This window comes from Melopsittacus undulatus, chromosome 12 (assembly GCF_012275295.1).
Source record: "Melopsittacus undulatus isolate bMelUnd1 chromosome 12, bMelUnd1.mat.Z, whole genome shotgun sequence".
Classification (NCBI taxonomy): domain Eukaryota; kingdom Metazoa; phylum Chordata; class Aves; order Psittaciformes; family Psittaculidae; genus Melopsittacus; species Melopsittacus undulatus.
The window spans coordinates 19,431,036-19,437,629 of NC_047538.1; positions in this window are offsets into that span (position 1 = coordinate 19,431,036).

Consider the following 6,594-nt stretch of genomic DNA (forward strand, 5'->3'; position numbering starts at 1 on the left):
CACTGGGATGAAGGGCAGCGCCGTCAGCATCCATTTGTGGGGAGGTGGATAAAGGATTTGCCCAAGGTCATGTGGAGCAGGAATGCAAGGAATAGGGGAACATCCCTGGTTGTGCCTAACACAAAGGGTAGAGGGATCTCTGGCAGTGGGCAGGAAAACTCCTTCCCCAGCTAGAACTTTCTGCTTGTAACAGAGAGGCTGCGGGTGTTTCGCTTTGCTGCACATGGGGAAGAGCCCGGGGACGGTTCCTAAAGGAATACACAAGCCTTTCCCTCTGCCTATAAATAATAGATTTCTAAGCTCTATTTTGCATTACTTCCAGCAACTACTCCCGCTTGTCCTAATGCTTCCTTCTGCACTTTTAGTGCATGGTAAAGAGCAAAATAACAGCTTACAGTGGCTTTTCCCCCCCTTGCTTGCAAACAAAAGACTGTGGCGATGCAAGCTGTGATCGATGGGATGCAGCAGCATTTAGTTAACGAAATGAAAACATCCCATCCTAGAAGGATGCCAAGAGCTTCCAGGGTTGGTCTGTCCCCAGAGGGTCCTGGGACCTGCTCCCCCCCAGGTATGCCATCAGCAGGGATGTGAGGAGCCCTCTCATTCCCGATTCCCAGCGGAGGTTGGGAGGAGTGAGGCGGCAGAGACAGGAATAGAAGCAAGATCTTAATTTCTGGCCTTAAGGAAGAGGCACATGACTCTAATCACACTGCTCCATTAGTTCTGTATGACAGAGCCCATGAGTTTGATCATGCCTTAATAAAAGGGGTTGAACACCTCCCATGAACCTCTGCCTCTCACTGAGCCACAACTTGTCCCCTTTACTCCAAGCCAAGAGGTGCTGATTCACGGGCTCATCCCAGCACCCAAAATCCAGCAGATGCAGGAGCAGCAACCAGCAGATCCCATTCACCCTCCAGCAGCCCTGGGTGGGCAGGGAAAGGCAGCAGGAGCCCCATGGCACAAGCCCATCCTGCCCCATGGGCACCAGGAGGAACATGGGGCTGCTGGTACCCTAGGCAAGACCTGAAGCCACTCATGGTGCCCTCACCAGCCGGGCATCTGCAAAGAGGCTGCCCAAACACACTGGTTTAAGCACCTGGAAACAACACAGTGGGGTAGGAACCAGAATATTCCTTACAGGGAACCCTCCCAGTGCAATAATGGGGTTTTTATGGTGAGCTCAACATCTCACACCTGGTGCCTGCAGAGATCGTCTCCACCAGCAAAGACACTGACACAGGCAACCTATTTCTCCAGCCTTCTCAGCTCTGCAATGCAGCTTTCTTAAATATTGAATAAGTCTGCTGCTCTACACCACCTGCCAGTGCCAATGATGAGGTAATTTGTGCATTGACAAAGCCTAATGCCATTAATCTGGGTTGAAAGAGCAGGTTTAGAGCCCGTCCATTCACTCACCAGGCAGAGCATTGGCGACAGCTTGGTGTTCACCACCAGCAGCCAGCCCCCAAACAAACAACCCAAACTGCTGCCCGGGTGCCAAGGAGAGATTATTTCTGCTTGTCATCACCAAACAAGAGGTTTTGGATGTGAATGGATCCGAACCCTTTCCTCTGTCAGGCTGATGGGGTTTTCATGCCAGCTCTGAGGCATAGGAGCTGATTTATGCACCCCAGCTGAAGGGCGAGGGAAAAGCAGGCTATGAGCATGGGGTTGCTGATGGGGCAGAAGGGGGGTGCATTTTAGGGTCACCCAGTGGGAGCCCTCCAGCAGATGCAGAGGCAGGGATGCACCAGGAGCCTTGGGATGGGACTGGTGCCCCCCGCCACCCAGCACTTGCATGCCCAAACATCCTTTCTAGCTGGGGCTTTCTCCCATTCATCACCATCTCCATCAGGGTGTGATCCTGCCCTCCTCAATGCCCCAGCACCAGGGCTGGTGCCTGGCATCCCAAAGAGACATGCAAACCATAGGGGACTCCAGGTCCTCACCAGAGACCTGGTACAGACACTTTGCACTGTGCCTGCTCTGCCCTGAGCATCTCTCAATGCCTGGGCTCTTCCTTTGCCAGGGAAAACACTGGAGCGACATACACCTGATAGCATTCCCTATGGAGTGCATGCCTGGCTATAGGGGCCACAGAGAGCTGCCTGAGCAGACAGCACATTGCTCAGCCCCCTCCAGGGTCAGGCAGGATTTGGTACTAATGGATTTACATGCAGAGGAGGGGGGGGAAAGGTGCAAACAGCCCCAGAAGAGCTGCAGAAGCAGCTGTGGAATGCTGCAAGGTAAGGGACAGAGCAGAGGGGGCAGCCCAGCCCTGTCCCATGCATCAGAACTCCCTCAGATCCCGAGGCAGCCACCATCCACACTTTGCCTCATCCCACAGGGAAGCAGGTTTAGAAAGTTCAGGCTAAACTGGGAAAGCTGCTTTACTGGTGGTGCTGCAGGAACAGAAATCACGTTTGGGGCTCTATAAAAGAGCAAGAGAAGAGGCAGAGCCCAGTGAACATGGATAAGTGGTGAACTGAAGCTGCTTGGCCTGGATCCCCAAGGAATACCTGGACAGGTATGGGGCTGGGGCACAGGACAGTCACCCTAAGACAGGTAAAGCAGCCCATGGCAGTACATTGCTCATGCTTCCATAGGGATCCATGTACTCCAGCCAGCCAGCAACGCTGCTCTGGTGAAAGCTGGCATAAAGTGGGATCAGATCCCAGGGAATGGAGCCCTCCAGCTGCACTGCGGCAAAGCAAGGGCTGGGGTCCTGGAAATCCAGCCTTTGGGAAAGAGCCAGAAGCAGGGGGCTGCAAACCTGGGGTCACTGTGTCCTCCAGCCCCACACCAGAGCCTTGCAGGCAGCAGAGGCCCCAAGGCTTAACACCAGTTGGTTAATGAAGGCTAAACATGACCCTGCAGGTAACTGACGGGGATGGCCACAAGCCACAGGTGAGGGTGATCCACAGGCAAGAAATGCAAAGCAATGCAAGTCCTGGCCATGACCCTGGCCCTGATCCTATGGCTACCCATCCCCAAGGCACACCAGGATGGGACCACCAGGACCTGGCATGCTGCTTGATGGCACAGCGCATTCACCCACGCTGGAGCCCACGGGGATGCTCCTGCCTCCGCTATCCTCCAGCTAAATCCAGCAACAGAGCTGGGAGCCCTCCCAAATGCCAACACCTTCGGTTTGGCCAATGCCTCCACTGCCTTTAAATTCACATAAGGTGCTGAGAGAAGCCTTTTTTTTCCTCCCTCCCCCTTAATTCCCAGCTCCCTGTCATCCTCCAGACAAAGCTCCATCCCAAGGCAGCTGAGCAGTAGCGCAGTCAGTTTTATTTAAGCAGCACATTGACATTTCCTCCAGCAGCTCCTTCCCAAACCAAACACTGTTATGATGCTGTCAGGAGGATTTACTCCCACTGATTAATTGCGGGGAAGACAATGGCGGGGGGAAATCCATCACTTTGGGGTTTATGGGACTTACCCGTGGCTGCTGGAGCTGGGGGTCCCCATCCGGGTGATGCCCAAAGTGCACCCCAGTGCTATGACACACGGTGATGGTGCTGCCATCGCTCCTCTCGCCGCGGCAGAGCTGCTCCAAAGGCTGCTTAGCAACAGATCCCTACACGGCTCCGGCACAACGCCCTCCATTCGGGCACGGCCGGGAATGGGGCGAGCGGCAGGAGCCGCCGGGATGCACCAGCCCCATCAGGGATGCTGGCACAGGGACCCCCACACGAGGAGAGCAGCAGGAGTAAGCTCGGTGATGGGAAAAGGCTGGGAAGTAGCTGCCAGCCTGAAGAGGCAAAGCGTGCTCGGAGGTGGCAGCTCCTGCTCGCTGCAGGGTCATTCCCCAAAGGCTCCTGCAGGATGCCCCAGCAGTGATTGAGGACCACGGCATCACACAAGTGCACATGTCCTGTGCCCAGACCACGGGTAAAGGATGCTCAGTGCTGCAAGCCTGCCCTCATTGGGGTAACAGGGGTGCCCAACCAAGGCCAGGCACCCAAGACAGGTCTAAGCAGAGGATGTGCTCCCAGCAGTGCATCCTGAGAGCCACGAGGAGCCCAGTCATCATCGGAGCGTGCAGCCACCCAGCTCAGCATCTGCACCACCCTGGTTGATGCTGGGCTCCCAACTTCCAGCTAAAGGCAGCTCCTTTCCCTCCCCACGCACACTTGTTAAGTACCTCCTTTCACACAGACCTGTCCCCCCATCACCAACATAGCAGCCCCGAACAGGTAAGCCCGTACCCACCTCCTGGGGCCGGAGGGGAGCGGTGCTGCTCGGACCCATGCAGGTACAGAGAGGGATGGAGCCAGAGCATCTCCCAGCGCTATAAACCATCACGGTCATTAGCCCCAGCCTCCAGCTTAACGAGGAGGGGGGAATGACTCAGGCTGCCCCTGGGGGCAGTGCTCCCTGCCCAGCCCCGAGTGCTCAGCTGGGCTCCCCGCAGTGATTCATTACCTATCACGGCTAATTGGCAATGACTGCAGTGACACCCTCACTTGGCTGCAGGCAGCAGGAGCTGACAGGGTCACCGCTGTCAGCACAGCCCCCAGGGCCTGCAGCGGACACAGATCATCTCCATCCCATGGATGGAGTCCCATAGAAAGTCCCTCAAAACTTAAGCACCGAAAGAGACTCAGGAGCTGTGAGTGTCCTTACTTCTCTTGGCAGTTCTCCTCCCCTTGTCCTTTCCAAACCGGGGGAACGTTTAAAACCAGCACACACAGAGGCACAGCAGAGTCCCGCAACAGGCTCCTGGGTTTCATCCTTGCTGCAAAGGGTTGTCCACACAAAACCCATGCTTTCTCCATATTCAATGTGCGTTTTTGGCTCTCCCCAGTGCCAAAGCAGGACTGGCAAGGAGGAGAAAGCAGACCAGCAGGCTGGAGCCAGCACCAAGCATGGGAGGCTCTTTGCACCCCGGTGGGTTGCTCTTAATGGGTCTGATGCAGCAGCTCATCCCACAGGACCAGGGACACAGGTGATGGCAAACAGCTCCCACCGCACCGCCCGATACAGCAGAGCCCTGCGGGGCTGCTGCGGACCAGCATCATGGACCAGACTCACCCACCAATGCTGCCCTGCTGGGGGATGCCCAGCAAAGGGCCCACAGGATGCTGCAGCAAGCCCCAGTTCAGCACATGGAGCTCTGACCCCTGGCTCCATGTACCCCATGTGGGTGATCCCCATGGAAGGGCTGCACACAGATCTCCTGAGTCAGCCCATACAGCAGAAGCAGGCAGCTTGCTAAATCCCTACCAGATGAATGATGCATCATCAAACAAAGCCCAGTATCACAACATTAACAATATTTATTTTCAGGCTAAGCTGCAGCTTGGGCTTTTGATACCAGTAATTAAAGCAAATGGTTCATCTGTTATCATCTTTGCATCCCTGGAGCCAACTGTCCGTGATTTGAAGCCCTGTGTTGTCTTTTCTTTATTGCAGCCTCCAGGGAAGGGGGGATCAGGCTGATCCAAACACACTTTTAGATCCCAGGAGTGGTGGAACATGGTCCAAGCCCAGAACAGAGCCGCATTCAGGGCAGCCACCTCACTCAAAGCTTTTTAGCAGTGAGATGAAGAGCATTAATGCTCAAAGACACATTGCTGCTCCACTTTATAGCTGAAACCAGAATTAACACAAAGACACCAGCAAGAGAGATAATCGGGTCCCCCCACTGAAACAACCTGTCAGCAGTGAGCAGCCGTAGCCTATTTTCCAGGGTGGCTGGTTTTGCCTCTGGGAGGTTTCAGGCTATGATTCCAAATAGGTTTTAATGCTGTTTGCATCACTTTGTCCACTCTGGGAAAGGAGCAGGGAAGGCACCTGCTAAAGGCCCTGAGTGGGGTGGTGATGCTCTCTTCAGAGTCTGAATAGGGAGGAGAAAACCCAATGTGCCCTCACAGCTCAGGCCGGGGTGGTCTCTGCATCCCATCCCTGCAAGCTACCAAGGGAAGGGGCTCCTCTCCCAGCGCTGTCCACACTCCAGGGACAAGAGCACCAGGGGCTTAAACCCCCAAACGTCCAACACGCTCTGAAGTTGCCCTCACACAGCGAAGTCCAAAAGCAACGACCCCATCATCGCTCCGCCTGCAAGGACACGCCGAAGGGGCCATGCCAGCCCCATAGCCGAGCTCCAGGACCCGCGGCCGTGGGGAGCTCACACCGCGCCCGCCCTGCCCCGGCCCGGCCGGCGGCTCTCCGGTAACTGCCCCTGCCCGAGCATCCCTGTATCCGCACCCCAACCCCGGCTCCCTCCCGGAGCCAGGTCCCCGGAGCCCCCTCCCCGACCCCCCTTTACCTGGGCCGGGGTCCCTCCGGGCCGGGGGCCTCCCGTTGTCCCCGGGCCGGGCTGGGCGCAGCGCGGCTCCGCCGGCAGCACTGCGGAGCGGAGCGGGGAGGGGAGGGGACACGGCCGGGGCGGCCCCGCTCCGTGCCCGCCCCGGGAGCAGCCCCTTTGCAAGGCGGGGAGGAACCCCCCTGCTCCTGCAGCGAGGGGGGGAGGCGGCGGCGGCTCTCCCTTATCCACCCGCTATCCACCCATCCGTGCCGCCCGCTCTCCCTCCTCCCCTCCCTGTTCCATCCCTCCCCATCCTTGTGCATCTCCCCAGC